The sequence below is a fragment of the Giraffa tippelskirchi genome, chromosome 1 (assembly GCF_054371585.1).
Source record: "Giraffa tippelskirchi isolate mGirTip1 chromosome 1, T2T-mGirTip1v1.2.pri, whole genome shotgun sequence".
NCBI lineage: Eukaryota > Metazoa > Chordata > Mammalia > Artiodactyla > Giraffidae > Giraffa > Giraffa tippelskirchi.
In genome coordinates, this window is record NC_137275.1 from 85,105,509 (window position 1) to 85,131,733 (window position 26,225).

General features: G+C 42.1%; 1 long non-coding RNA gene across 1 annotated transcript in view; it reads right to left on the bottom strand.

Annotated features, from left to right (window-relative positions):
- Nucleotides 1-4,968: 4,968 nt before the first annotated feature.
- LOC145547424 (uncharacterized) overlaps nucleotides 4,969-26,225 on the bottom strand; it is a 94,232-nt gene continuing 72,975 nt past the window's right edge. Inside the window, exons 4-6 of the long non-coding RNA XR_014083831.1 lie at nucleotides 9,741-9,980; nucleotides 6,098-6,204; nucleotides 4,969-5,318 (exon numbers count right to left, since the gene is read on the bottom strand). This is a non-coding gene — a long non-coding RNA (uncharacterized LOC145547424). The remainder of the gene's footprint in view (nucleotides 5,319-6,097; nucleotides 6,205-9,740; nucleotides 9,981-26,225) is intronic.

The window sequence follows — 26,225 nt, forward strand, 5'->3', positions numbered from 1 at the left end:
TTTTTGTCTTAAATAGTATTAGTGTAATCATGCAGTAGCAATAGATGCAAAACGATTCTGAAAGAAGTTATGCAGTTTTACAATTTTTAAAATAATTTTTTAAGTGAATGAGAGGGACTACAATTTAAAAAAAAAAAATTAAATGTATAATAGTTCAAGCGTAATAGTTTGTGTTTGGTTTTGTTATTTTGCCAGGAAAAAAAAAATAAGAATTTCAGGTGATCGCTCATTAAGTCCCAAGTTTCTGCTCTGGAAGGTGAAGCATGTCTTCAGCTACAAAGAATCAGATTAAACCAGTTGTGCTATTAGCTTGAAGCATTTGGAAGCTGGCCAGAACTGCCTAAGATTTTTTTTCCCTTCTTATTCTCTTCCTTTCTGCCAGGCTCACTCAGTGAATCCATTTGCAGAATCAAATGAAAATCAATCCCTTTTATGCAAACCTTCCTGAAGCAACAGGGCTATGTTTGGTCACAAGAGTGGAGGTTCGTGCGGTGAAGGCCCTTGTGGTGATTTCTCCCCACTCAGGGCTTGCCAAGGTCCACTCCACCACGTAGTGATGAAAGGGAGGATCAAGCAGCTTTCTCAAAGCCCAGCTCCATCAGACAGGCCTTTTCTAAATATAGCAGACTTCAGTAAACACCACTGTGAATGTGCAGTGCGCTTGCTGGAGAATATATCTACCTCCATCAAAATTTTATGCAAGCATGTACATATCTAGATCTTGTTGGGTCCTTTTTTATCAATTAAGATGCTAAGTAAATTCTCTTTTTGTTTTAAAAATTGACATTTGATCAGTTTCTGCTCAGCACTTTAGATCAATTAACTTGAGGGAAAGGGCTCTGAATGAGGGAAGGTTGACTAAATGAAGCTTAGCCACAGACAAAGCTGAGGTCTCTGAGATTCTTGAAAGTATCACCATAGACCAGGTTACTGTGTCCAGGATATGAGACTTCCGCCAGTCAAAAGAGGATTGGGTTAATCAAATTAAGACATTGCATTGCTATAGACAGATTCTCCTGAGCAGTGACTCTGATATAGTTATAAAAATGTGTTTTGTTTTATTGTCTGAAGCCCCCAATGGTGAAGGTGCCGTCCTCATTTTTGGTTTGTGTTCACCTTTGATCCTGATGGAAATTACAGATCTTTGTTCTGGAGCCAGCACCTGATCCTTGGGCTTCAGTTCACTCTCACCTGAAAAAAGATCAGTAGAGAAAGCATACCAAGTGTGTAGAGCTCAACAATGGTTTAGAACAGGCACCAAGAACATGATCTCCAAGGGATCCCTGGGGATCACCACCGGAGGATGTGAAGGTTCAGACTGACTTTGGCCCATGAAGCCTGCATGCAGGTGGGAGAGACATGGAAATCTGAGAGGTGACACTCTCTGATATCAGCTTCCCTCACCATTGAGCTCAATCACTTTAGTTTTTACATAAAAGAAAGTTCAAAACCTCAGTGATTCAAGACTCCTTTCATCTACTGTTTTTAATACTTGTGATTTGGCGGTGGGAGATTTTCCATATACACCAATTTCTACTTTATTCATCTATCAAGTCAACCCAGAAAATTAGGATCCCAGTTTTAGAAAACAAACTTTTCAGTTTTGAACCAGGTAAAAAAGGAAATAAAACATTAGATAGTGCTACCAAATATGAGAGAGGTAGATTCTGATAGACAGGACTAAAGAGGAAAAGTTAAGAAGTTTAATTTCTTTTTTTTGTGCTCTGCTTTTATCTTTTTTTCCTTTTTGCGCCTACCAACTATTTGTGTAAACTTTATGTGCTTCAGTTACTCCATCTTCAAAAAGAGTGCAAAGTACAGATTTATGCATTTACAAGATGAGAGATCCATTCTAGGAAAATCCAAAATAACACCTAAAAAAATAGCTGACAATATATACATTAATCTTGGTTTTCTTCTTTACAAAAGGATTCCTCAGTAGGTTCCTTTAAATCAGAATTACACAGACCAGAGCTTTTATGCACAGCTGTTAGCAGTGGAAAGAATCAAGAGACCTCAGTTAGAGTCCCAGCTACACCATTTATTAGCTGTGTGACCTTGAGCACTTAAGCCAGTTAACCTTTTTGAGCTTCTGTCTTCTCTTCTGTAAACGGAAATAACGACACCTACTTCACAGACTGGTTAGGATCAGATGAGATAATTTTTGTAGAAGCACTTGGTTAACATCACTCATTTATCTGTGAGTTCAGTGAACATTTAGGGAGCAGGTACCACGTGCCAGGCACCATTAGGCACCGATATTGTGATCAACAGTGTGTGGCACTTTCATTTGCAATTTTCATCTCTTACAGACTTCTGACTTGATTTGTATGTAGTAAAACCCCAGCTTCTCAGAATTATATCAACTGGGTAAAGTGAAAGATAATTACACGTATTCATTTACTTCCTTGTATATTTCATATGCACCATGAATTTATGAACCAGAGACCTACTTCTAGAAGACTTATCGTCTTGATTGGCTAATGTGAAATATGAGAAGGTGTGGGATCCTCAGCTTTTCCCAAACAGAATGGAAAGGCAATACCTCTGGGTATGTGGGTGCAGATGTTGCTAAAGGGCTGGCCTTCCGGAAACTCTTTCAAGTTTCTCCATGGCTCATATCTGGGGCCCTGGAATTGGGCACTATGGCAAGATGCCCTTGTTTGGGCTGGTTCCTATGTGCCAGAGCCAGGGTGTATTGATGGAGTGCTCCCTCAGTCTATTCTCATGCCAATTGCCTCGTACCACCTCCTTTTGTCCTTCTTCAACCACCTGAGGGCCCATTGCCATATGCCCTCCTCTTCTCTCTCAGCTCCTGTGTGAAGCAAGGACTGTTTCAGTCTTGCATTAGAGCCTAAGAGCAACCATCTGGAATCTTGCCTTACCTTCACCTCTTCTATTTAGTAGGACTTATATAGTATTCTCAAGCAGCTGTGTAGACTAGCTCTAGAAACGTTTGTTTGCACAGCCATAAGGAGCAGAAAGGTAGCACTGCACAACTTCAAGAGCCTTTAAACACATTGTGATCTATATCAGCAGCATCTCCTGGAATTGCTCAGTGCACAGCCTATCAGCCACATCTGGTAGGCTTGATAGGAAAATTTGAAGCTTGGGAAGAGTCACTGAAATTGAATCTGAAGCTTGATCACATGTGAGGGCCACATTCTTTCATGCCCCCCAAATTGTTTTGACCACTTCAATCTAGCTTTCTAGTCAGCAGTCATGACCTGTCTAAGTATAGACATGCTTAGTGTCTTGGAATCTATCTCCTCCACTCCATCCAAATTGTCACCACCTCAGTGCAGGTCTTCTGTCATCTCTCACTTGAATTCCTATGGCCACCTCTTCTCTGGTCTCTCTGCTTTCTGTTGCCTCTCCCACCACCATCCATTTACTAGTGTTGACAGGGTGACCCATCTCAATCACAAGTCTCATTTTGTCATGGCCCCTGTTTGCAATCCTTTAATACCTTTCCATCACCCTCATGATAAAGCCCAGAGTCCTTGGCATGGATACAGAACCCTTCATGATTCTAGCTCCTGTTCTAGTTTTCTGCTTCTGAAACACTGTACTGGCCCAAGTCAAGTCTAGGCCTTTGTGTCTAACATCTGCTCTGCCTAGAAGGCCCTTCCATCCCCCGCCCCCTCCTCCTGACAAAACCCAGCTCAGTGTTGAAGACAGAAGCAGGGACTGTGCATTTAACAATGGAAATATCTCTTAAGCCCCAAAAGTGTGGAACCTTGAGGAAAGGTCAGGAAGAAAATCATGGCCACACCTGCTAGTTCACAGGGGTTAGATGCTGGTGGCAGGAAGTTCAGAGAGCCCTGCGGAGAGCAAGTCCATGCTGAGTCTATTGCTCTCCATTCCTTCCTGGCCTCTGGGCCACCATACAAAGATAACCAGATGGCGAAAAGGCCCCATGAGTGGCAGCCTCAAGTTGGCTGGGAAATAAGTCAGAAAATGCAGCAGAAAAAGTTCAAGCTCAGGAACCAGAAAGACTGAGTTCTGGTCACAGTATCTTTAGATCTCAGCTTATCATTTTATTGTGAAAGGACTGGACTCTGTGGGATGTTTTCATATTTTGCTTCATAGAGCCCTAGGGGTTCCAGATGCTTTTCAAGGGCCACCTCAGGGGAAGAGAAGGGATGTTGAGAAGGAGGAGGCAAGCCCCTGAGAGCATCCCCCCTCTTGTCTTTCATTCTCTTCTTCTGTGTAAGAGTGCCTCTGAAAGAAGGGTTATGCTGCTTAAAATGCATTGGAAAGCCCGAAAAGAGGTGAATGAACAGCTGACATTCCATGAGCCAACCTTTGCTTGAGCTTCTCCCAGGGTTAAGGTGGACTTGTTGACTGATGCGGTCAGTGGGAACTAGGCAGTGCTTGTGACTACTCCCCAAGCCACCTACCCCCTCTGCTAGCTTCAGCTGGGCTGCTTATGGTTCAAGGATCAGTTGGATTTTGTCCCCAAACCAGTCAGCACCAATTATACTTGTTATTTTGATTGTACATTTTTCAGTTCAGTTCAGTTCTGTTGCTCAGTTGTGTCCAACTTTTTGCATCTCTATGGACTGCAGCACACCAGGCTTCCCTGTCCATCACCAACTTCTGGAGCTTGCTCAAACTCCTGTCCAATGAGTCAGTGATGCCATCCAACATCTCATCCTCTGTCGTCCCCTTCTCCTCCAGCCTTCAATCTTTCTCAGCATCAGGGTATCTTCCAATGAGTCAGTTCTTCGCATCAGGTGGCCAAAGTATTGGAGCTTCAGGTTCAGCATCAGTCCTTCCAATGAATATTCAGGGTTGATTTCCTTTAGGATTGACTGGTTTGATCTCCTTGCAGTCCAAGGGACTCTCAAGAGTCTTCTCCAACACCACAGTTCAAAAGCATCAATTCTTCGACACTCAGCTTTCTTTATGGTCCAACTCTCACATCCATACATAGTGGAAAAACCATAGCTTTGACTATACACACCATTATATTCTTTTAATTGCACATTATACAAGCCAGCAAAATACAGTGAAATGAGTTTCATGAGTATTTCTGTGAATACTAAGGAGAATGATTTGGAAAGACTTTTTTAAAAGTCACTAATGGTATTGCTATGAAATCACATGTAGACAAGTTAATTCTTTGTAAACATCTAGATGGAATATACTCTCAGATGGTTTAAGTCACTTGGAGATCCAATTCCACTCTAAAGAAATTCAGCCTGGGAATTGTGCATGGTGCATTGGAAAGTGAGTTTCACCCATAAGAGGCAGCAACACAACTCCAAACAGTGTGTCCGCACTCAAAACAGGACCTGGCCTTCCATTAGACACTGGAAAATAAATAGACATATATGTTTTAAGACAACACATTTATATATATGCTTATTATTTTTGTCATTCTTCCCTTTGACTTTTTCCATTGGCTGCTAGCCCAACCACCTATGTGCATATGTGTGAGTGTGTGTGTGTGTTTATCTAGAGGCAGACTAGAAAATATTATTTCTGCAAAAACAAACAAACACAAAAACAAAACCAGAGCAACAGCCCCGGATCTGAAGTTCTGTTGGCATTTTTTCCTCCAAACAGAGAAGACACTTGTATTGAAGTGGACCCTGACTGGCCTTGCATTTGTGCAGCTGCCAGTCTCGGTGGCCACTACAACACAGACAACACGGTCGTTTCCAACTACAACAGGTGTCCCTGATTTTCAGTCTCTCTTAAATTTCAGCAGAGACTGCAGTATGATCATGGAAAAAAAAAAATAGTTGGACGAGAGGAAGAAAGATAGTCGAGGGTGCGAAGTGTATGGTGTGCCCTGGGGGCCTCTCTAACTGGTTAGTACATTTGTGGTGCCAGAGGTCTCTGCTCGATGAGTTCAATATTAGGAAGATTTACTGATTCTGCTTTCAACTGTGATCAGTCACTGAATGGCTTAGCTCATTTGGGTCAGGTAGTGACAGCACATTGACCACACAAAGCCGTCTTTGCCCAGTGATAATTGTAACTGTTTACAGCAAAATTAGCATTACTAAAGGTCAATAGAAATGTGCCAGCTGGGTGGGCATTGACCTAAAATGAGTAATACATTAGTTTGAGAAAGATGCCTTACCTCTGTTGGTGGAGGTATAGATACTCTGAAATCTGAGTGCGGATCCCTGGTGTGCAAAGCAGTTTTGTGAAAGACTAATAATTTATTTTATAAGGAGTCTCTATGACCTGTAATTAAATTACAACCTTTAGTAAACAAATCAAGAACTTAGTTTCTTAAATTATAAATATGACAGGAGCTTTCAGAGTGGCAGGGCTTCCCTGGTATCTCAGGTGGTAAAGAATCTGCCTGCAATCCAGGAGACCTGGATTCAATCCTTGGGTCAGGAAGATCCCCTGAAGAAGGGAATGGCAACCTACTCCCATATTCTTGCTTGGAGAATTCCATGGACAGAGGAGCCTGGAGGGCTACAGTCCTTTGGGTCGCAAAGAGTTGAATATCACTGAGTGACTAACACTTTCAGAGTGGCATCTTGGCCCACGTAGAATTTCACCTAGGAAAGTAGACTAGATCTTTTAAAACCTCCGAAAAGTAAATATCTCCTACATCCAACAACTCTCCCACCTCCTCAGCCTCTCTTCCTCATGAGGGCCATTATCTCAGTCCAGACAGATTTTATGTATATTAAATTGTATTTTCTTTTTATAACACAGTTGAAATCACATCTTATATACTGTTCCACGACTTGCTCTACGCATCTTATTTTTAAAGCTATGCCACAGTGGATAGTTCTCTGAATAATCATAAATTATTTAGCTAGCTAGCTCATGTCATACTTTAGAGAGGGAATATGGGCATAAAGAAAAAAAAAAAACATGGATACAACACAGAAGGATATAATTTTTTCAAAAACTGCTGACAATGTGGGAAATACAAGGGGATAGGGAAGGAGCTGACATCTGAGGGTTAGACATACATTTTAAGAGCAAAAATAGGCCTACTGTGATGAATGGTACCACCATCTATAAATTCAGAGCTAACTTCAGTCTCAGTGAGAATGTTTAATTTTCCAGGGGGAAATCTGTAGAACAGAACTTGAGTAATATCAGGACAAGCCCTTTGCATTGTCATTATCCCTAACTGATCTCTGCTAGCTTATAGCAATTCAACTAAGGTACTAATTAAGTAGGAGTCAGAGTTTTTGAAAGCCAGCCTTTCTGGTGGAGGAGAGTCAAGCTGTTACAAGGGCTCTTTATTCCTTTGGTTAATATTTTTCCTTTTATCCAGGACTGTGCTTACTCTTTGAAGGTAAGTTGAGTGAGCTTAATGGAGTTCTCTAAATTAAAGGAGCCAACTGGAGCACAGTTCTTGGGGGATGAAGAGTCGTGGTAGTCTACAGCTTCCATCAGTAGGATGTAGTCCTTGAGTTCCTCAAGAAGGGCACTGGGTTTGAAGTCAAGTGCTGAGTTCAAATCCAGGATCTACTATGTACCATCCATGTGACCTAGGCATGACTCAACCCTCAGGCCTCTATTTATTCATGTGTAAGATGAGGTATGTTCACCCCTCCATTACAGGGCTGTTGGGAGAAGTCACTAAGATAACATTCTCATAAGCAAGATCCCTGTGCACACTGTGTCAGGCACCATGCTAGATTTAGAGAGACGGGATACATGCTAAGCATGTGGTGGGCAGTCATTAGAGACTTGTTGAGCTGACATGATCCCCTAAAGTTATAGGGAGACTCAAAAATAATCAAAACATAAGACAGTCATGTTTGGAATTGTGCTGCAAGGTAATAGATTAAGTAACTCTTTCCACATAAGCTCCATAGGTCTTGTTCCCCAGAAACAGAAATGGAGAGAAAAAGCAGGGAGAATAAAAGTAAGATGTTTCTTGAAGCTAAAAGTAAGATCCATAGAACTAATATTTAATATATCCACTGCAGCATAATTATTAATGAAAAATTATGTTGTGAAAGGTCACAGCTTAAGCTCAGTTGTGTCCCACTCTTTGCAACCCCATGGACTGTAGCCTACCAAGCTCCTCTGTTCACAGGGATTCTCCTGGCAAGAATACCGGAGTGCATTGCCATGTCCTCCTCCAGGGGATCTTCCCAACCCAGGGATCAAACCCAGGTCAACCACATTGCAGGCAGATTTTTTATCATCTGAGCCACCAGGGAAGATAGTAAACCCTGGCCCTATATCTCTGATGCAGATATTAGATCTGTATTTCTCAACCTCGGCATTATTGACATTTGGGGATAGATAATGCTTTGTTGTGCGGAGCTGTCTCTTGCATTTTAATGTGTTTAGCAGCATCCCCAACTTCTGCCCTCTAAATGCCAGTAACACCCTCCACCGCATTGTGACAACAAAAAATGTCTCCAGACACTGCCAAATATCCAATGGGGAATAAAACTGCTCCCACCTGAGAACCACTGCTTTAGGGTCTATTTGACAAAAAATCTTAAGATAATGTTCCCAAAATATATCCCCAATGAGGAGCCTCAGTACTCAGACTTAGCTCTACATCAGCACCTCAGTTGCTGGGACACTTCTGAGTGCAGATGCTTCTGCCACCTAGCTTTGATCTCCAGTCCAGCTGCATATTTGTGCCCAAAGGGCAAAAGGACTATAAAAACAGAAAGATCTGCTTTCACTGAAGTCTCTCTGAGACACTGAGATATATCCCTTCTTGTTACTTCCTCTTCCTTCCTCTTCCTATAACCACTTTGCCCCTTTGAGGCCACAGTGTCAAAGTAGTACTGTAGTGATCATATCTTTTACTCTGTACTTTGGATGCTTTGGCATCTTGGAGCTTGCTGGCCTTGGAGGGACTCCTATCCCAGGTGTAGACAGTTTCTAGAGGTATCAAACAGCTTGTATGAGTGTACCTTTCAAATGTAAATCAATCATCCCAGAGCTCAAACTACCAACCACCTCCTTGTACATGCAGGGTTACTATTTCCCAGCAGTAACCATCTCAGTACCAGGTACCAGACAAGCAGGGACAGCCCCCGTTGCCCAGAGCCCACTATTGGGCTAAGCTATTCAAACCAGCCAATTCTAGGCTGCATACCCTTCTTGCCCATTCCTTCCCACAGAAACCATGACAAAGGCTCTTGCCCACTTTCCTCCCTGGCTCCCTCAGCTTCTGACCCTATGCTTCCCCATGTGCCCCATCCTCTTGGAATCTGTGAGTGTAAGAAATGATCTTTTTAATGGCAATTGTCTCCTGACCTGTCAGCTCCTCCACACCTGGAAAATAAAATCCATAGTTTAAAAAGTGAAAGTGTTAGTTGCTCAGTCGTGTCTGACTCTTTGTGACCCCACAGACTGTAGGCCTCCAATCTCCTCTGTTCATGGGATTCTCCAGGCAAGAATACTGGAGTGGGTTGCCATTCCCCTCTCCAGGGCATCTTCCCGGACCAGGGTCTGAATCCAGGTCTCCTGTATTGCAGGCAGATTCTTTACCACCTGAGTCACCAGGGAAACTGTGTAAGATTGAGGGTAGGAGGAGAAGGGGTGACAGAGGATGAGATGGTTGGATGACATCACCAACTCAATGGAAATAAGTTTGAGCAACTCTAGGAGATAGGGAAGGACAAGGAAGCCTTGCACACTGAAGTCCACGGGGTCACAAAGAGTCGGACATGACTTAGCCACTGAACAACAGCTTTAAAAGACATCATATGGCAAAGAACACTCAGCCTCAGGGGCTTTCTTCAGTTCATCAAGCATGCTGAGGCCCTTCCTACCTTGCCATTCCTTCTGCCAGAGATGATCCTCTTGCTTCAGAAAGACTTTCTCCCAGATCTAGAGAGCTTTTGCACATCCAAATCTCATCTCAAAGGGATTTTCCTCAGAGACCCTACCTGAGCCCCAGCCTGGGTCAAATCCCTTTGCCATTGTTCTCAGGGCTCTCTACTTTTTCTTCATGGCACTTCACATAGCATGCATTTGATTCCCTGGTGATTATACAATTAAGGTTTGGTTTCCTGCAAAAGATTGAAAACACCAACAGAAATGCAGTTATGCCTGTTTTTCCTCACTACTGTATCCTTAGGGCATTGCCTGGTACATGCTATGTGTTCAATATTTGTTGAGTGAATGAATAGATGAATTCCTTGGGGCCTCCTAGAAATGAGAGATGGAGTTTTTGGAGAGAGCCTGAAGCCCAGCAAAAGAAAGTTGGTAGAGAGTCAGAGACACATATTTTATTACTGCTAACATGGCTTCATTTTCCCCAGGCAGCATACAGCTGGCAACATAAGGTGTCAAATAAACTGTGGAATATCATACAACCATTAGAAATCATCTTTGTAATCCAAGTGTTTCATACATATGTCGTAGTATATAAAAAAAAAACACTATGTAGTTATTCAAATTATATTGCAGTTTGATGTTTGTTAACATATGAAAAGGATCCTGATATATTATTTGCTTTTTTAAGAAAGCAGATTTTAGAACAATTTGTAGAGATTGAAATTGCTTGGTTTAAAATTAGTATAAGGTTATATGTACATGCTTTTTATGTGCCAGACACTATGAGAAACATTTTATCTTTATATGAAGTATCTTATAACAGCCCTGTAAGAAAAATGTTATCATTAGTGAAGATTTTGAAGATAAAAAAATGATGTTTTTAGAGGTAGAACACTTGTCTATGGCTCAGAGCCAACTAGATTAAAAGTTCTCTTCTCTGGTTAGTTAGGACTGTTTATTCTATATTTGCTAAATTTTTTACAAATAGGCATGGGTTAATTTAATTTTGCAATAAGACATATTTAATTTCAAAATATATTTAAATGTTTTTAATTGCAAAAAAATGTTCCTTTTTATTTTTCAAGTTGAGCATATGGGATCTTTAGTTGCAGCATAAGAACTCTTAGTTGAGACATATGGGTCTAGTTCCCTGACCAGTGACCAAACCCAGGACCCCTGCACTGGGAGCATGGGCCCTTAGCCATTGGACCACCAAGGAAGTCCCAGAAAAAAAATGTTCTTCATGCAGTGTTTATTGTCAGATAAGATAGTAAGACAAGTATATATATATATGGTATACTTTCAGTTATATTTTCTAAAATGCTGAAAGAACATACTGGAAGGAAATGGATACAAATGTTACAAATGAGTCTTTCTTTTTCTCTTTATCTAAGCTTTTTTATTTCCCAAATTTCTAACAATAACTTTGCATTTGCCTTCATTATTAAGCAGTTTACCAAAGTTGCCTGCTGTATAGCAGTGAGCCCTGACATACTACAACTTCAGACCAAATCCCCAGAAAGTATCTGAACCAATTTCAACTCTCCTCCCACAATGTCAGGTATGCAAGAAAGAGATTTAAAATGTTTTCCTGTAGCAATGTTAATTTTTATTTCAAATCTTCATTTTCCAAGAATGGAAAATCTTTATCTCAGTACACTTTACTCTCCTTCCTTCCCCAGCCCACCTCTTCCTTCACCCCTGTCCATGCTCCCATCATAAGGATTTACCACTGTGTTTTAGTGCATCTTAAGTATCAGGGAAAGAGTACATATGTTAATATCTCAGAAATATTATCCCCCCCTCACATCAGTGGTGCTGAAGCACTGAAACAAGCAATCTGATCCCAAACAGACCAAGCTGGATTTACCCGTCTGAGTGACTGGCCTTTGCAAGGCGGACTAGGTTGTAAAATCCATCCTCCTGTGACTTCAAGTTAGCCAGGCTGACAGAAGCTCTCTTTCCTCAGGTTGAGGATTTATTGTCAAATGGAGATAGAATCCTCTTTACCTAGAAAGGGTGGTCACCCCAGGTCATCCTGGAGGGAACTGAGAGAGTACACTGAAGCCTCAGCTGGCAGCTGCTTTTGCCTGGTAAGTAGTCTCTCTGCTCTAGAGCAGATGGCGTTGGCCATGCCACCTAAGTCACTCTGGAAAGTCACAAACACATTTAAATGCTGGCTTTGATTTTCCACATTGAATGTCCTTTGAGCTTATGCATTCATTTAAAAAATATATCTTTTTAAGTTTACATATCTATATCTTTTGAGTTTGATATATGCATGATATTATATGCACATATCACTAGCATTTATGTGATGTTTACTTGACAGGCTGGTCTGCCAGTGAATTTTCAAAACCTACCTAACTCAGCGCTTGACACCTCCTGCCTGTGTGCTAAGTTGCTTCAGTCATGTCCAACTCTGTGCAACCCTATGGACCATAACCTGCCGGGCTCCTCTGTCTATAGGATTCTCCAGGCAAGAATACCGGAGTGGGTAGCCATTCCCTTCTCCAGGGGGTCTTCCCAACTCGACCCAGGGACTAAAACTGGGTCTCTTATGTCTCCTGCATCGGCAGGCGCTTTATTTACCATAGCGCCACCTGGGAAGCCCCCTGGCACCTCTTAGGCACTCACCTCTCTGTTGTACTGATGATAAATAAATGAGCGGTTAATGAGTCCACCCTTTCACAAACAGGAAATATCCACAGATAACATGCACACTGCTATGACACAATTCAAAAATATTTTATCAATAAAAATGATACCTGGGAGTTTTAGGGATAAGAGTGTAACTAGCTGCTTTCCTCGGAGCTCCAGAGCTGGAGCAGACTCATCTGGCTGTGGGGATCCATCTGGAGCAGAAAATACGTAGAGCTGAGCCATGCTGAGTGTGAGGAGGAGGGAGATCCTTCTTCATCCTCAGGTGTACTAGGTTCAGACCTGAATAGAGGCATGCCAGGGAACCTGCAGAGAGTCAGCCTCAAGCTTAGCTTCTCTCACAACTCAGGAAGGCCTCAGGTAGAAGAGCATCCTTAGGTATCCAGGACCAGCCAGGCGTACACAGGTGGCGACTCTTCATAGTGGCCGTAGAGTATGGAATCAGCCAAGAACCCAATCTCAAATACAGATCTCATAAGAAGTTTGGGAATTTGTAACTTGGTGCCTTTGGACGACAGCCTCTGTTTTTATTATCATTGTCATGATCATTAACTTTCCAATTACATTTCTTTGAATACCTACACGCCAGGCACTGTACCAAGTACTCTGTTTCTAATCATTGCAACCTCTCGGGAAGCTTTTATTATCTCCACATGACAAAGGAGAAAATGAATCCCAGAGAGGGCTCATAGCTAGGAAAAAGCTTGCCTTCTCAGCTCAAAAATCCATTACTGACTCCTCATTACCTGAAGTTCCCGTTTGTATGTATATTTCAAAGAATCCTAGAGGGTGCCACGGAGGCATTTCCAGAGCCATCTCAAGGCAAGTTACAGAGTTCTGCCCTGAAGCACACATTTGATGAAGCTTTCCTGATTTCATCTATTTTCAATAATAAGCAGTCACACAAGATTTAATTTCATTTCTTTAGGGCTCTATTCTGATATTTGAAAAAAAAAGAAAAACAGAAAGAAAGAAAGGAAGAGATTGAAGTAGGAAGGGAGGGATGGAAAGATTAAAAACCTCCAGCCTAAACAAAGAAGAAAATCTAATCTTAATTTTGGCATTTCTAGACCTTCAAAAAATTTCCCCAGGATATCATTCCTTAAGGAATCACAATCTCTATTCTTGAACACTTTACTCCCATTATAAAAACTGTAAAGTGAAAAGAACTTTGAAGTTTGAAGAAGAGCAGGTAAGAGAGAGGGTTTAAATTCAGTGTCCTGTCTGATCTTCTACAGATCATGCCCTTTATTTTCAGTTACAATCAGTTTGATTCATCCCACACTGTTTCCTGAGAAAATCCAAATGTTAAACCAAGGTAGGCAGTCATGTTTCCTGTAAAATTTAAGGACCGTTCTGCTGGTATTGCCAAGAAGCTATTACCTGTTGATGCAGAAATAAGAGAGCTACTCATGTTATTTACCATTAGAAAGAATCCCTTAACCATTTGCATGCCACACATTTCCTTTGACTACCACTGCACTGCACACATGCTCAGGGCTGCTCTCATCACAGCTGACACTGGTGGACACAGAATAATTTCTGGCTGGCTAATTGGCTATGTTGACTCCTCAAAATATGGAGCCTCTAATCTTTTTTAAGAAGATAATGTGGCAATACAGAATGTTCTTCAATTAAAACAATTGCAAAAACATAAACAACCATAGAAATAAATTTTCCGAAAGAAAATAAATCTTAGAATTATAGATCACGCTTGTGGGTAAATTAAAACTCATACACTAAATAGATGCAATGTCTAAGTGATGCCAACAGTGTGTGCCAGAGGTCAAATCTATTCTAAAATAGATCTTACTTTTCCTGAATCATTCCTTTTGCTGTTGTAACACAGTGGGGGTTAGAGGATTCCAGAAAATGACATCTCAGAATTTCCTCAGTGATAAGTCACCCAGCAGAACCTGGGGCAGTGAGTGGAGCTGTTTACATGAGTCTGGCCACTCACTGAGAGCCTGTCTTTTCTGATAAGCTAAGATTTAAAGGCCTCTTTAAGAAAGGAAATAGGGAATTTAGTGGAGACCCAGATGAGAAAAGAAAAAACAGAGATTCTGCTTTTCGTAGTGATAAGTAACTGATAGAGATTTGAAACGAGGATAGATGGGAGCAGTCCTTAAAGGCTGAAAGATGATACTATGAGGACCTGATGCTAACTTGGGATAGTAGGTGAGGAAGATAAGCTTATTTTGAGGGTGAAATGAATCCTAGCATATCACTGTCTAGTGAATGTGTATCAAGTAAATCGTTCAAGTTCGAGAGAATGGATGAGGGCTTGAGGTGGAACATCTAGGGCCCCAAGGTCACAGAGCCCTTTCTGAGTGGAGTTGATGTAGCGGTGATGGCACAAGACAGAGTGCCTGAGGGCACACAGCCCCACCACCCCAGGGGCCGGCGAGAAGGCAGGACCGGGGACAGGACCATTGAGCTGCCGGGGACTCAAACCTGGGGATGCCATTTGGAATCAACTGTGGGTGAGACCATCACCACATTTTAATAGGGCTCATCCAAATGTGTGTAGTTTACCCTAGCCAACTCGGAGTGGGATCAGTGACAACAAGAAAAAGATGAGGGCTTCCCTGGTGGTTTAGTGATGAAGAATCGGCCTGCCAGTGCAGGAGACACGGGTTCAAACCCTGAGCTGGGAAGATCCCACATGCCACGGAGCAATTAAGCCCATGCACCACAACTATTGAATGTGTGCTCCAGAGCCAGGGGGCCACAACTACCGAAGGCCAGGTGCCCTAGAGTCCGTGCTCTGCAATGACAAGCCACCACAACGAGAAGCCTGCACATCACAACTCGGGAGTATGCCCCGCTCGCCGCAACTAGAGAAAAGCCCACGCAACAGCAAAGACCCAGTGCAGTCAAAAACAATAAATCGAATTGTTTTAAAAAATAAAAATAATAAAAATTTTAAAAGTTGGATTATCTAGCTAAGATATATGGGATTCGCTTTAGTCAGATTAAGGGAAGAAATCTCCACTTTCTGTGTCAGCCAATTCTATGCTAGAGTCAAAGAGGACCCCTACCTCAGATGGACGAAAAGATGAGGTCATTTTCCAACTTGGTGACAGTGAGGATGAGGAGAGGAGTGTGCCGTGTGCTGGGGATGCTCTGTGCAGGTGACAGGGGCCATCCTAGACAGGAGGCTGGAAAGAGACAGCAGGATAGCAACAGGAAAGGTGAAGTACAGGAGGGAAAGAATTAGGACTGCTTGAGGATGTTCACCCTTGCCCAGTCTGGAACTTTCCCTGTAGACATGTTGATGTATTTGATCTGGTCAGTCAGTAGCTGGTGGGAAGTGTGAAAGTTCCCAGAGAATTCCAGTGATTACCTCTACCATCACCCACCAATGATGAAAAGAGAATTTATATAAGCAACAACTTTGTGAACAGAACACTGGCCCACAGTAATACTCTTCTTAACTCTTCCTCAAGCCTCATAAAAGATATACAGATCTAATTTATGATAGAAATCTTGAAACAGGACGATGTCTTGAGCAGAAGGATGAGTGATACACAAAGTCCTGCTTAACTGCCTCCTATTTAGCTAGGGCCCCTTTCCTGGGATAGTTTTCCAAACCCAATCTGAGTTTTTCCTTTTTCAGTAAGGATCAAATGTCATTTTTTCAGATAAAACCCTTGTTGAGATTGTTGCTATGGGCCAGTTTTATACACGTTAAGTGAAGCCATAACCACAGATGTTTTTGAATGAAATAATCCTTTATGTATAAGTTATGCTTTGTATCACATGACAGTATTTACATGAGTACAACTAACTGGTCAAGGGCAGGCCTTTGAGCTAAAGGCAGTCATCTATAGTCTGATCAGCAGCTTATGAGTTGGGTGGAGCCAAAATGATGCATGATAAGGTTGTTCCCTAGGTGTTCCATGCACACAGCAGTCAGTTGCTCTCTCTCAGGGACTTTAACTTAAAGAGAGATGGAAAGGAAGAGAACTTGAAGGATGCAGAAGTAAAGCGGTACATAGAAGCCTAAGACCTCAGGATGGTAGAGGCTGTCGGTGGCAGCAGAGACAAAATGCTGAGTCACCAAAATGGTGGAATGCTGGGATAGACAGCGAGAGATGTGTCCTCTTGATGGAATGTGGACATATCCAAAGGACAACAAAATGAGAGCAAGCAAAGAGTATTTACTCTGAGTGTGCTATAGCAAAGGAGTTTGCCACTGTCACTTGCATTTTGACAGATACTCAAAGGCAGGCAGAGGAGTGGGAAAGCTTCACAGTGGAAAAAAAGAAAGCCTTCAGCTGGCTCTGATTGGAGGCTATAGCATGGGGAAGCTGTAGGCGGGTTAACTATTCATAGAAGTGGGCCATCCAACCAGTGTGACTGGTTAGGAGTGCACACTTGACTTTCTCTAATTGGTTCTAAGTTGGAAGCAGGGACAAAAATTAGGGAAGTTGTCAGTTATTAATTAGATTCCGGGCATGTTGGGCCGATTGTTACAAAGGTTATCGTTTAGCTTCCTAAACTGTTGCTGGAGATAGCAACAGGCTTCCTGCAAGTGTGATTTTTAGCAGGTGGGTTTCCTGGGTTGTTTATTGCAGACAAGGGGTTGGTTTCCTGGGCAGGTTGCTGCAGGTTGTGGGTCATGGGTCTGTTTTAATAGGTGGTCTGGCCATTGTCCATTTATGTTCCATCTCTTAGGAAATCTTTAGCATTTGTGTCTGAACAGATAATCCGGTTCTCTATAGTATCTGACTCTATGGTTGCTGAGACTGTTCCCTGTATTTTCTGTTTCTGAAATGCTTTCTGTTTCCAAAACTGGGGCTGTCTCAAGTTTCACATGAATTCTAGGAAAGCCCTTAGTTCCAGGCAAACCAGGATGGTAGGTTACCTACCTGTATATACTCTTTCAACAGCCCTAATTAACTGAGTTAATAAGCAAAGCATTGATGGTTTTTAAGTTCTCATCATACTAATATTTCTATCCCTTGAAAAATAAAACAGCCTAGCTAATGCAAGGCAAAATGATATCCTCATGTTGAATAATCAGAATGGTGAAAAGTGCGTTAGTCTAATATCATTTGCATGTGAGTGTGACAGCACATGGCCCTGGAAATTAGGAGCCCGAATTTGCTGCCAACCAGCTCTGTGATCTTGGACACATCACAGAGGAGCATAATGTTCACCTGTGCATGTCTGGACACAATGTACAGATTTGGTTTTGACAATTCATTTCCTATACCTTAGGAAAATGTTTGAGCCCATATTTTCTCATTTGTTAAATAGAGATTCTAACAATCTAGATTTAAGATCATTGTGAGAAGTCTATGAAAAATGTATCTAAAACAGCTGTCCCATTGCCTGGCATATAATATGCTTTAATACACTCTTGCACATTGTGAATATATGTTCTTGCTAATACCTCCTGTTATGGACTGAGTTGTGCCCCACCACCAACCCTCCCCAATTCATATGTTGAAGTTTTAACCCCCACCCCCATAACTCAGAAGGAGACTATCTGAAGATAAAATATTGAAAGATGATTAAATAAAAATGAGGCCATAAGGGGTGCAGCCTCATCCACTAAGACTGGTGTCCTTATAGGAAGAGATTAGGATACACACAACTACAGAGGGAAGGTGATGTGAAGACCGGGGAGAAGATGGCCACCTACAAGCCAAGGGGAGAGGAAACCAATTCTGTTGACACTTTGAATGCATGCTCACAACCTCCAGAATCATGGGGAAATTCACTGTTTTAGCCACCTAGTCCATGTTACTTTGTTATGGCCATCATAGCAATATAATATACCTCCTGAAGATGATACCATCCTGATTCAAATAAACAACTTAAGATAGAGTAGCAACATATCATAATCTGCTATTTGGTTGATTATTGTCTGATCTGATCCATCAGATCCATCCATTTGTACATCACAAGAAAATATAATGCAAAATGTTTCTATTCAAGAGATCTCTGTAGCAAGCAAATGTTTGAATGTCTCAGAATGACTGGGTTTCTAACCATGTTGACTGAAATTGCATTAATTTTGTGCTATATAAATCTTTAAATCATCTCTTCCGATGCAGATTTCAATTTTTTCATGAATACTTGATTCTTAATCTCAATAAATGAGAAAATCTATGTTTCAAAGAGCTGTCTACACACTCCATGACAAAGTAGAGTGTCCGCATCACCAGAGGCAGTAAGATGCCTCTAGAAGAGATGGCTGCTGTCAAGAAGGATTCCCTCTTCCCTATCTGACACCCTCTGTTGCCAGGACCATAGCCTGGCCTGGTGTAGTCTTATGAATCTTTAGGTACTGATGAGCTCAAGTGCATGAACAACCAACCACATGGTGGGGTCCTTCCTCCAGGGACTGCTGGAGAGAGCCAGGGGTGACCCCTGTCCTGAATCTGTCACCCCTGCGATAGATTAGCTTCTGATTAAGCAACCAGTTAAAGGAGGGCTTAGCTGGCAGCTCATATGGTAAAGAATCTACCCACAATGTGGGAGACCCAAATTTGATCCCTGGGTCAGGGATCCCTTGGAGAAAGGAATGGCAACCACTCCAGTATTCTTACCTGGAGAATTCCATGGACAGAGGAGCCTGGTGGGCTATAGTCCAAGGGGTTGTACAAGTCGGACACAACTGAGTGATTAACACTTTAAGGGAGGGCAGACTATTTCAGTGATTCCAAATAAAAAGTCAAGGCTGCAACTTCATTAGACTTTTCAACCTAAAAGACTTGAATCCTTTTCTTGCACAGGTTATCTGGAAATACCTGACTGGTTTTCAGAGAGACTAGGGCTGCTCCATTTCCTACATTCCCAGAGGAGAGTATGAGCTACTCTCACTGAGGAAACAGCTATTTGCCTGACTTGGGTGTCAATTTCCTTCAAAAAGACAGGACCAGAGCAAGAGGATAAAATAAAATTGAATTAAACATAAAAAAAAACCAGGCCATACTACGTCGTAACCACAACTAAAGCAAAGTAATACCACAGCAAGTATACTGTAAAACACAGCAGGCACACCCTCTTAAGAAAAAGACATGGTAATTTGATGCCTCTCATTTGGAACACACCAGAGCTTTGAAAAACAAAACAACCCTGAAGAATCCAAACTAATGGAAGTTTTTAAAAAAATAAAACAACAACATAGAGTGTCTAGAAAGGATTTCCCAGGCAAGAATATGGGAGTGGGTTGCCATTTCCCTCTCCAGGGGGCCTTCCCAACCCAGGGATTGGCAGGCAGATTCTTTACCACCAAGCCACCGGGAAAGCCCATCTAGGAAGGAAGAAAATGTCAAACTAGTATACGCAGAGTGCCAAAGCACCCCATTGATTTGAAACTCCAATTTACTCGGTCACCTACAACCATATGGGATGCCTTGACTGACTACAGTTTGGGATATTTGTAAGATCCACCTCTATGTGACTTCTGAGCTCCATTACCTTCTGTTCCCCTGATGCTAGCTGAGGAAAAGGAATGACAGTTGAGGCTGGAGGGAGCCTGAATTTCTTCTCAGGCTGCCAGAGAAACAGCTCTTCCCTCCTAGCAGGGACTGGATTTCAGTCTGAAAATTTTTTTCACAGTGCTCTTTGCCTTTTTTCCAGCCTTTCAAATTTGAATTCTATAAACATTTGGCTGTTTTTAATTACTATAGAAAATAGCTACGCTGACTTACTTTTTAAAAATTTTAATTGGAGAGTAATTGCTTTACAATATTTGTGTTGGTTTCTGCCATACAACAATGTGAATCATCTATAAGTATATATATGTTCCCTCCCTCTTGAACCTCCTGCCCCTCTGGGTTGTCACAGAGTACTGCATTGAAATCCCTGTGTTATACAGCAACTTCCCATTAGCTATCTGTTTTACATACGGTAATGTATACGTTTTAATGCTACTCTGTCAATTAGTCCCACCCTCTCTAACCCCCTCTGCCCTCGAGTGTGATTTATTTTTAAATAGCCTTTCAAATATTTTGAAATCACTTAGTGCTATACTCTGAAAATCCTTAGTTTGGGAGATGTTCTGTTCTCCAAGGAGCCAAATGGCAGTTCCCAACCCACCATTACAAAGTTAAGGGAAAGTTGCCTGTGACTTTGAACTCCCCAATTTTTTCTCAAATGAAAAGAAAAGTCAGGAGGAAAAAAGGTTTAACTCTTTGGTCTTTAGAATGTCCACGCAGCCTACAAAATCCCGACCAGTCTTTTTCCTTTTTCCAGGGACTGTGGCAGTGAAGTGCCAGAATGATACTCTGTGAGCGGCAGCTGTGGGTCTCTCCACTCTTCTAAGCATAACTATAACTTAGAACAGTTTTAATAACCTTCTCCAAAGGTATAAAATTAATTCAAATTCAAACTTCTGCTCTTCCAAACACTGAGTCTTTCACGCTTAATTTCTTTCTTGCCTTGTGCATATTGTAATTATTTTAATATAAACCAAGGGCAAAAGGATAGAATTTTCAACCACATCCCTCTACTTGATAAAGTCCTACTCTACACCCAACTCAGAGCCCTCTAACAGCCTTGAAGAACCTTCTCCAGGGGGATCTAGGTCCGTCCTCTCAAGTGTCTTACAGCACCATGTTTGTTCATCTGTAATAGCACTCAACACATCAGAAATGTCTGTCAACACTGGGTTACACAGCATATGATTGAGAAGAGAATCATATACTTGAGAAGAGAAACAGTATATGATTCTTCTGTGCATTCTCAGAGCCAAGCACAGTCCCTGGAATACAGGGGAAGTGACTCCTTATTGAGTTGAAATTTCAAGACTCTATTGAAGTCAAAGACACCTTTGGACACCTCTGTTTTATGAAAACTCTTCCATGATCAAGATCTAAAAAATAAAGACAGTCCCAAGATACTGCTAACAGTTAATATTCTGTCTTTGTGACAATTTTCTTTAAAATTACAGAAACAGTCTCAGATCTGTTTGTACGTCCATGGGATTTCCCAGACAAAAATACTGGAGGGGGTTGCCATTTCTTCCTCCATGGAATCTTCCCAACCCAGGATTGAACCCACATCTCCTGCATTAGCAGGTGGATTATTTACCACTGAACCACCTGGGAGGCTTATCAGAGTCATTGTCCTTGGGATTCATAAAAATTATTGAGGGAAGAGCTGATGTCAAGATCCTTGCAACTCTGAGAGTTACAGTTATTAAAGGGAGAGCTGAAGTATGTTAAGGACCTTCTGAGTTCTCTTTCCATTTCATCAAGAAGGGCAAGATTCAAAAAGAATTAAATCAATTTTTGCATTGTATGCTTAGCTCCATGATCATGAAATTTTCACAGTCACAAATATTAGTGACACTTGAAAAGAGTTTATTATTTTAGAGTTAGACCATGCCTTTTCTTAACATATTAAGACCTCATTCAATAAAAATGTACAATTTACTGTCTTCTGGGCACAGTGATAGACGCTGAGATTGCAGCCGTCACTAATCTTGTCCTACTCAAAATCCAGTTGTCTTGCCCCTTACTTCCTTATTAATTTTGTTCAAGGTAACAATGTGCTGGGGTTTCCCTGGTGGCTCAGTGGTAAAGAATCCACCTGCCAATGCAGGAGATGCGGGTTCAATCCCTGGGTCAAGAAGATCCCCTGAAGAAGGAAATAGCAACCCACTCCAGTATTCTTGCCTGGAGAATTCCATGGACAGAGCCTGGTGGGTTATAGTCCATGGGGTTGCAAAGAGTCAGACGCAGCTGAGTGACTAAACAACAACAACAACATGTTGAACTGAAAGTCTCAGCTTTTTGGAGTTTCAGAATTAAGGGTGACAGAGCCACACCATCATGGACAATAAAATATAAACTAAAGGTTTCTGGTAGATCATCTTTATGCTCTTAAGTCATTTGGGGGCCAATTCTTTGTTACGTGCAGCTGAGTGAAGTTCTAACAATACAGCCAGGCGAGCCGAGATGAGGAGTGGCAGTTATCTGCCGGAAGAATGATGGGGCTTAAATGTTGATGTCTCATATCCTGAGCCTTTTATCTCCCGACCGACCTGAAATCTTCTCTGTGGGTGGATGAATGAGAAGAATTGAGGAAATACACCTTCCTCTGTTTTAGGGAAGGAAGAGGATTATGGGCCCATATGATTACCATTAGACCAGAGACACAGTGTGGGTGTTCATTGCAAAGTAGCCTGTGTGTGAATGAATCCATTTGGGGGTGTGTTCTGGGGAGGGGTAAAGAAATGAAGTTCAAAATGAAGGTCAGTTCCCATTGTGCTATGAAACACCTCCAGGGCAGCAATCTGGCCCTTCCCAGGGAGGCAATATGATCATTACAGGAGGATGTGTGTGTTTGTAGTTGCTCAGTCATGTCTGACACTTTGCAACGCTATAAACTGTAGCCCTCCAGGCTCCTCTGTCCATGGAATTCTCCAGGCAAGAATACTGGAGTGGGTTGCCATTCCCTTCTCCAGGGGATCTTCCCAGTCCAGTCATCGAACTCAGCTCTCCTTCATTGCTGGCAGATTCTTTACCATCTGAGCCACCAGGGAAATCCACAGGAGGATACAGAAGGCATTTATTTCTTATTTCTCTAAATCCAGATTTCCTTACAGACACTGTCACCGATGCCCTTGGAGAGAAGGTGGTCTGGGACAAGAATTGCCTTCTTAGCAAACAAATAGTAGCTGAAAGTCAAAACCCCTGGTAGAGGAGTACTGGATTAGAGGAGGGGATTGATGTTAAATGAAGTGAAATGGAGTGACATGACTACATTTCCTGCCTCTCCTTTGAAGTCACCTCAGTCCTTAGATCATCTTTGTAACAATCATTTACTTTTGCCTGGAGAAGCAAAGTCCCATTCTTACAGGTAAATATAGAAAGACACTGAAAACGCAGGCCTTTGAGGAGCCAGGATCCTCTATAGGCAGCCACCTCATTCCAATGACAAAGAGATAATAAAGCGACTCCAGCTGGCCTGATGGGTGTTTAGGAACTCAAACAGCTGCTTCCGGATGGAGCGTTCCCACCTTTTACAGTCTTTCAGCGGAAATAGTTATTGGCTCACTCGTGGGATAGAAAGTCTTTCCAATTAAGCATAAAGGCACAAGATGAGAGCTGGCAAAGTCTCCCGGAGGGGTCCACCTCACATGGCAACCTGAGTCCATGCTGAGGACAAGGGTGCTTCTACGCACATCAGATGCTGTGGTCGTAGACAAGAGACCAAGTTGCTGAGGATGGAGTCCTGCTCATTTTTTCTGTATTATGTCATTTCTGGTGTTGGAGTCTTTAATTTATTCAATCATGACCATAAATCCTTTCTGAGCAGCTATGTGTGTGTGTGTGTGTGTGTGTGTGTGTGTGCATTTGTCCTGTATGTTTGGAGAGAAAGGAAAATGAGAGGAAAGAAAAAGCCTCCTTCTCCCTGGAGACTGACATATTTGCAATCATGCAAGATGTTTATAAATAAATATATTTACAGTATTTTCTGAATGGCTCAGATATAAGAAACATAAGGAAGAAAAGATTGGACTAAATAAAAAGTCTTAGGAAAGGGTCTTGCTACTTACAGAGCAGGCTTTTTTTTTCTCTACATCACCTGCCTACCCGGTCTGGCCAATTCATGTTGCCAAGGCCAGTGACTCAGCAGAGAGTGCCTCCAGCAGCTACTGAATGACACCCTGCAAGCTGCAGCTGTGGGTCTCTCCACTCTTCTAAGCAACAGAGCGACTGACAAGCGTTGTGTCTTTGTTCTTCCTGTTTCCGTCTTGACATGCATGTCCACCGCTGTGTGCATTTCTGTATGTTTCTACGTTGCCTCCTTATTATAAAGTAACCCAGTAAAGTGCTGCTAGAGAGACCTCCTGCAGTCTTTAGTCTCAAGTCTGCAATTTTCTGATCTGACTTGGCCTTTAGAACAGCTGGATAGCTCCAACCCCTGGCAAACATTGCTTGGAGCTGCGCACTGGGGGTGTGTTGCTTTATGACACAGTTAAGTGAAAGCATATGCTTTCCTCTCGTGTTGGCTTTCTCCGTGCTCAGAGCAGCAATCACCCAATCAGGCTGACCCTGATGAAGCAGATGAGAAAACCCAAGGCTTCTTATTGTTACTGAGAAAAGCTCACGCTCAGTTTCCTTGAACTCTTTCGGGGAGTTTACCCTTTATCAGAGACCAGGAATTTCCCTCCATGTTGAAAATCACAAATTTGCCATTAGATGGAGCTCAATGAAAGAAAGAATAGAGAGTGGGCTATTTCTGGGTTAGAAAGGTTTTTCCTAGGAATAGTATTAGAAGTGTGAAGGGGGCAAGTTTCACTCTGGTATATGGTTTTACAGGGAAAACCTCCTCAGTGATGTAAACTCAGCAGACATCTGTCTGCCATTAATGTCCTCAGTGCAAGCCCACGAGCATGAACATCAGAGAGAAAATTGTTAAGTGTGAAATATAAGGCCCTAGGAAATGATATCAAACCTAATAGAATAATCTAGTTTATATGACAGGGTGTAGTGTATGTGAGCAAACACCAAGTCCTCATAATTTATGAAGTGAGATCTATCTACACGTGTGTTCATGTTCAGTCGTGTCCGACTCTCTGTGACCCCATGAACTGTAGCTTGCCAGGCTCCTTTGTCTATGGAATTTTCCAGGCAAGAATACTGGCATGGTTTGCCATTTCTTGCTCCAGGGGATTTTTCCAACCCAGGGATCGAACCCACGACTTTTTCATCTCCTGCATTGGCAGGTGGATTCTTTACCCCTGTGCCACCATCTAGCTCATCCCACTTCCATGCTTCTCAGTTAACCACACTACCTACCATCTCCCAAATGGAGAAAACTAGAGTCAAAGAGACATGCAGCCTGAAAAGAGAAAGGTCACTGAATGTTTACGGTTAAAAGGCAGGTTCCAGTCTGGCTCTGTGTGATAGGGGCATGATGGCTGAGCCAACTGCTCAACCAGGAAAGACTGTTCTCTTTGCTTTGTGGGTGGGGCCAAATCAAGATGTACAGGATCCTATGTAATAAGGAAAATGTGTATGTCATGGGAAAAATACAGTGCTTCTGAGTGACACGGCGTAAAAAAAACCTTGAAGGATTTTCTTAATACCAAGCCAGTAATATAATTTAGTTGTATCATAACCATTTATATTCCACTGAGTGACACTGGGAATTTGTGAAGGACATTTCATCTAAATACCTTTGTGTGATGAGATTTTATATTACCATGAGCTTAAAACTCCAAGGGAAAGAAAATAAAAATAAATCATGTCACTGCATTTATTTGTACCCACACTAAACCATCCTACTATAAGCATTTCAAAGGTGAATTAAGTTCTATGAACTGATCAGTTTTTGAAAAAAGTCAGTTTCCTTCTCTTTTCTCATATACACAGGTACAATTCTTCTCTTCATGCAGGGATGGACCATTTGTCCTTTTCTTTCTTCCTATATGTGTCACTTGACATGTCATAAGAGATGTGCCTTTAAAACTTTTACAAATCAAAATATGTTTTAATTGCTATGAGATAGTCTACTACGCTTTGGAGAAGGGAATGGCAATCCACTCCAGTGTTCTTCCCTGGAGAATCCCATGGACAGAGAAGCCTGGCGGGCTGTAGTCCATGTGTCACAAAGAGTTGGACACGACTGAGCAACTAATGCAACGCAAGTCTACTATGCTTTGGACTTCCCTGGTAGCTCAGCTGGCAAAGAATCTGCCTACAGTGCAGGAGACCCTGGTTCGATTCCTGGGTTGGGAAGATTGGCTGGAGAAGGGATAGGCTACCCACTCCAGTATTCTTGGCCTTCCCTGGTGGCTAGCTGGAAAAGAATCCGCCTGCAATGAGGGAGACCTGGGTTTGATT